A 6,811-nucleotide genomic window follows, 5' to 3' on the forward strand; every position below is an offset into this window, starting at 1 on the left:
TTAGTAGTTCAGTCGAAACACCTATTCGCACTCCCTCCACCCTTCCTCCCTCCCATTACACACACACACACACGCACACAAACACACACACACACACACACACACACGCACACACACATACACACAAACACACACACACACACACACACACACACACACACACACACACACACACACACACACACACACACACACACACACACACACACACACACAGTTTCTTTCTGTCTGTCTCCTCCTCCATCTCCCATCTCCCTCTCTTGCCCCCTCCTGTTTTTCAGCACTAATTAGCTGGCATCTCCCTCTTCTGTGCTTCCCCAGTCACATCTCAAAGGGAGACGGATATGATTTTTCTTTAACCCAAAGGCCAACTTAATCAGCTGAATTAATGACTTTATTACCCGTTAGGCTCCGGGCCATGCAACACATTTCTCTCCAATGCCCAACACTCCTCTTGCTATCTCTCTCCCGCTCCTTCTTTTACCCCCTGCAGGAACTTTTACATTTCAAAAATAGAAATAGAAATGGGAAAGAGAGGCAGTAAGACCAGACCATGGGTGGCAGGAAGATATTGTGGATATGTAATAATTGAACAGATATGGAGTTACAGGTACACCCTAATGACTACTTTAACAATTAGCTTCAAGTCATTTAGAAGCAGCGTGTGTGTGTGTGTGTGTGTGTGTGTGTGTGTGTGTGTGTGTGTGTGTGTGTGTGTGTGTGTGTGTGTGTGTGTGTGTGTGTGTGTGTGTGTGTGTGTGGATATCTAGAGGTAAGAAATTGAATATGAGGTTCTTTCCATTTTTGTCACATCAGTTACATTAACACAGTAACACACTCTGTTATTTAAATAGGTTTAATTAATTAGCAACACACACATACACACGCTGTAACCACAATGAAAACGACTGCAGAGCTCAACGTCTAAACACTGCCTTTTTAATGGCTAAAATAGGGTAATTAGTTGATACATCAGTGTCTGTCAGTAGATATATTACCACAATTGAAAAACACCACTGATAAGGAGATGCACCATTAGTCTTCTCATTTACTTGACAAACTCTTACAGAGCCCAGGGCCTGTACACTGAATTAGGTTCATCTAGTGACAACGAAATAATGAGGTGGTTCTGCAACTAAGAGAGTGGGCTTGAGAGCTGGCTACTGACTGCTGTGACAGGAGGAAACATGCAGCTGTGCTCTGTTTGTACACACAAGGGTTTTGTCTGGATCACTACAAGAGATAAGGGGATAATCTCTAGGGCTGGACACAATGGCCAAAACTTTCCAATTCGATACAGGTCATTTCATACCCCGATAATAATATATATCAGAATATAGCATGTTTTCTGGTAGTTTCATAAATAGTCTTTGTGGAAAAAAACACACTGTTAAACCTTTTTTTGTATACTCCTGTGGGGATTAAATACTGAAAAGTACGGAGTATTTTCTAATTTAATTAAGAACTGTAGTGCAAAATGAACATAACCATTTTTAAGTGAAAAGACAGAGAAAACATTTTTTTGGGACTGTTTACATGCATGCATACAGATACAGATAGAAAACTACAGTCACATTTCTGTGAAGTTTGAGTAAGTATATACGATTCCATTGAAAATGATGAATAATCCTACTGAATTATCCCCAAGTCCTAATTCTCACTCATGTATGAATGACCGAACACATGCATCTGGGGATATTAGGATGATGAGTAATAAACTGTTTATACCATCTGTTCTGTTCTTAACATACTGAACACTGACTGCTGAGTGTTTGTGGTCCTGGCATTGTCACCTTACAGTAATACTTTAGAGCCTTCTGGTGGCTATAGGCTGTCATTGCATAGGTCATATGTACAGTAATTGTGTATTCTTGTGGAAACTGATGGACATCATATGCTGTAGAGTGTATTCTAATTCAACGGTTCTTATGATATCTTATGTGAAGTTAGGCTTCATCCTACAAAAGTCCAGCAACAACAGCGATCAGTGCAGCTGTAAAGCCGAGCAGAGTAGAACCTGAGTAGGCATCAAAACTACTTGGTTAGGTTTAGGAAAAGACCATGGTTTGGGTTCAATCAACTGGTACTTATTATATGTTGCTGATTTTAATCCCAGTGTGTGTCATGGCAATGTAGATATGTTTTCAGATGAACAGTGTTTGGCCTGTCTCAGTGGTGGAAGATGGCACATTTTGCATTATTCTGCAGACTATGCTCTGTTCTGCAGGGACTTCCACCACATGACAGGCCCAACCCCGTTCATCTGAACACAATTCTACACGACACAGACCTGGATTAAACTGGGTAAAATATCCCTTTAACTTCGCCGGACTTCCTCCTTGTAGGACGCCCAGCATGCTTTGGTTCACGATGGCAGACAATAGTGCATCACTTTCCTTAGGGACAAACAGTGAATGAGCTACTGTGACTACTTGTTCTTTTGAAAAATTAATTTAGGTTATGAAAAATGTGCACATAAACATTTTTAGGAATTGTTAACCAAGTTGTGAAAACAGAACCAAACCGCTAACCTCAAGGAATTTTGTGACTTCAGACGGTTAAAACGTGCAACAAGAGGCATCTCCATTAGCTACTTTCCAGTACCAAGAGATACATGACACACAAAAATATTTTGTCAAAATTTCAGATAGATTTTTTAAAATTATTACCATTTAGATGATTTTTCTAAACATAAATGATTTCTCATGAAAATTCTTCTATGACTGGGAGCCATAATAAACAAACATGCCACAGTAATATGCTAAAATTGGCTGCGAGCTACAATACATTTCTCCAAATCAACACCATTACAGTATTAATGACTGAGCTTATGCCACCTGAGAAGAGGAAGATGATTATACAATATGTGTGAGAAATAAAGTGTAAGCATGATAATTCAAACTGAATTGGAACAAAATTTACACCTGCAGGTTCAATCTATCTATATCCAGTTTATTACTGTTACTAATTACCAAAATGCAGGCTGCAAAGCCATTTACACTGTGAAATTGATATTTTAGTCATTTTACATAATCAATTCATTTTCTTTTTGATCATGATTAAAATGTAAATTCTCTTTCCTCTTACACGTGCGGCTACTAAAGGTGGCACTAACACACACACACACACAGACACACACAAACTCTTGAAACTCTCAGCAGCAGAGTGGAGGTGAAAGGTATGGGTGATGGTTATGTTACACTTACTGCTAGAAAACTAGCACCCTCTGTCTTCTCGTCCTGTCCCACGGGACATATTAGTCAATTACACCTGAGTGCTGCTATTTAATACGAGCTGAAAACATACCTGAGTTCCCAGCACCAAACACTTCCTTTGCTGTGCATTCTTCCTGTGGTATACAGGAACGGAGGTGTAGGTGTGTGTGTGTGTGTGTGTGTGTGTGTGTGTGTGTTTGTGTGTGTGTGTGCTTATGTGTGTGTGCGTATGTGTGTGTGCGTATGTGTGTGTGTGTGTGTGTGTGTGTGTGTGTGTGTGTGTGTGCGTGTGTGCGTGTGTGACATTCAGAAAAAGGGAGGAATTATTCATTAGCTCTCCATTTTCACTCTTTCAGCCTCCCTCCTGATCCTCGTGTTCAACAACTCTGGGGCAAATGCAGAATTGCAAATTAGCTCCCGGAAAAATCTAATTAATTGGCCATCCTCACAGGCTTCTTGTCAAACTTTGAGCTGATGTGTCAACGATTCCCCCAGAACTCCAAAAAGCACTGCAATACGGCACGCAACGAAAAAACAAAGGAGCAGAGTAAAGCACTCCATAAAAAACAGAGACTACCTTCTGCATGTCAATTAATAGAGCACTTCAATCAGGGAAAAACTTTCAGAGTTGACTTCTCCGAACCCCACAATAACTCACTCAACCAGGCTGTCCCTTCGCCCTCTGTGCAATTTTACAATAAGTCAATGTCTAATTATTGGTCCATGGGCTTTCAGTGGCTCTACAGCTTTACCGTGGCTGGTGAAACGTAAGAGCTATCTTACACAACATTAATGAAATCAATTTTTATCCTGTGGTTTTTCCTACACTGGGGGTTCACCTAATGATTGTTCCACTTAGTACGGTGCTGTGAAAAAGTATTTGTCCCTCACAGATTTCTTCTGTCCTTCTATTTTTTCACACTAACATGTTTCAGATCATCAAACAAATGTTAATATCAGACAAAGACAGCCTGAGTAAATACAAAATGCAGTTTTTAAACTCCTGGGAAGGTCCACCACTGTTCCATGTTTTCTCCATTTGTGGATAATGGCTGTCACTGTGGTTCACTGGAGTCCCAACACCTTAGAAAAGACTTTGTAACCCTTTCCAGACTGATACATGTCAATGCCTTTGTTTATCACAGATTTAACAAGGGTGGGGGAATTCCAGGTTGGTTTAAGAGCTTTTTTCCCTTAATGAATGAAATCATCTTTAAAAACTGCATTTTGTATTTATTCAGGTTGTCTTTGTCTGATATTAACATTTGTTTGATGATCAGAAACACGTCAGTGTGACAAAATACAAGAACAGAAGAAATCTATAAGGGACAAATTCACAGCATGCATCTCTATTGATTTCACACACACACACACACACACACACACACAAACACACGGCTCTACTGTCAGACAGTGAGTGCTGGACTGGACCCGTCAAGTGACTGTGATTAAAGATGCACACCGGTCTACTGTATTACATCAGTCCAGGATGGAACAGAGCCGCTGCGCCCACTGGGCCAACATCAGTCTTAAAATGCCACCTAGTGCTGTGTTAATGTATTACAAGTCTCATTGAGATTAAAATCTCTTTTCCACGAGTGACCTGGCCAGGGGGGCAGCATAAATAGTACAATATAAAAACAGATATGATGCATAAAAAGGTTCTGGTTTTTAAAAGATTTCAGTGGAAAAACTTCAGAAGCAGTCACGTTGATCAATAGTGTTATTTTCTCGATGCTTTAAAAAGGACTTAAAGCCCCCAGCAGTAATCAGCTTGGACAATTTCAGGTCCTTCTGAGCGTCATTCCAGGAAGAAGGGCAGCATATTTAAAAGTTTTTTTTGTTGAAATAACAGGTTCAGTGTTCAGAATACCACCACCTCATAGAACCACAAGTTTCACAGCTTGTTCCTGGACGCACAGATCACTTACTGCAACATGTGTTTCTCCTTATTTAAATGAAATGACCGTGGTAATGAGCCATGCATTTTAAATATGTGACAGTAATCTAAGTTTGAATACTTTCAAAATGTTGTGAATTGAGTGTAAATTATGGTTTAATGTTATATTTCCCACCAATACAGCATTACTGTAGCTTACTGTATTTTACATGTTTACTTTAACCTACTGTTAACTCGTTACACTTGGTTACCATCAGTCATCTCAGTGGAGTGGGTGGATTCAAAGTGTGGACCCAGGCAGCATGATTACAGCAGTCCTCAGAATACACACACCTAATGTTGGGTGCCAGGCGGGCTGCATCCTGGACAGGATGTCTATCACAGGGCTGACACATGGAGACGGACAACAATTCACACCTACGAGAAGTTTAGAGTCACCAATTAACCAAACACAGTCTCCAGAGAACCCGGAGAAACGAACAGACACGAGGATTCGAACCCGGAACACTCTCAATGTCAGGCAACAGTGCTAACCACAAGCACTTTCTTTTACATTTAAAATGTATGAAAAGGTCTATAGAAATAAAGTCTGATTGGTCGATTGATGATAATATATTGAACATATTAATGCGTTATACTCAACTATAAATCAAAGATTTAATTTCTGTTTTTGAGTTAAGAACAATTTTGTTAATTATTTGTGAAAAATGTCTTCAATAAGGCATCTAAAAAGTACACAGTAAGATGAACAAATTCCATTTATTTACAAAAATAGATATATAAATACAAGCCTGAGTGTAAATGTCTGTACAAATGACCACAAAAAAAAGGCCTGAGCACACAGTGGAGACACAACACAAACATGTCACAGAGTACAACTTCATTTCCATGTGGTCTCATCATGGGTCCATGTATTCTAAGGGCAATGTACAGTGTATATAGAAAGTCATGATACCCTTTTCAAATAGTCCCTTTTTTGCTTTACAGTCTAAAATGATAATACATTAAAAAAAAATAAAAAAATTCCAGTGTGCTTTACACATTTTTGCCTAACAAAATTCAATTGAATTTTTTCCCCAAAAAAATTCTGAAAATTAATAAAAAATGACATGCCCCTCCAAACTGGATGGCCGAGCCAGGAAGAGATTGATCAGGGAAGCTACCAAGAGGCCCATGGTGACCTTGAAGGAGTCTTAATGGCAGAGGTTGGTCGATCTGTGCATGTGACAACAATTCCACAAATTCTGTATGTATGGCAGGGTGGAGAGAAAGAAGTCTCTTCTGAAAAAAATTCACAAAGTCTCCTAAAAAACATATTGAAGATTCTGATGCCATGTGTTAAAGGTTACATGGTCAGATGAGACCAAAACTGAACTTTTTGGGCTGAACTCTAAGTTCTATGTTTGGCATACACCAAACACAGCACACCACCCAGAACACACCATCCCTACAGTGAAGCATGGTGGTGGCAGCCTTATGTTGTGGGCTTGTTTCTCTTCAGCAGGGACTGGGCAGTTGGTCAGGATTGAAGGGAAAATGGTCCTCGTCCCTCTGTTAGACACTTGAAAATGGGCAGGTGGTTCACCTTCCAGCATGACAACGACCCAAAACACACCTCCATAAAAACAACACAGTGGATAAAGGACAGGAAGGTGAATGTCCTAGAGTGGCCCAGTCTGAGCCCTGACCTGAATCC

This window comes from Echiichthys vipera (genome assembly GCF_963691815.1).
Source record: "Echiichthys vipera genome assembly, chromosome: 8".
In the NCBI taxonomy this organism is placed as follows: Eukaryota; Metazoa; Chordata; class Actinopteri; order Perciformes; family Trachinidae; genus Echiichthys; species Echiichthys vipera.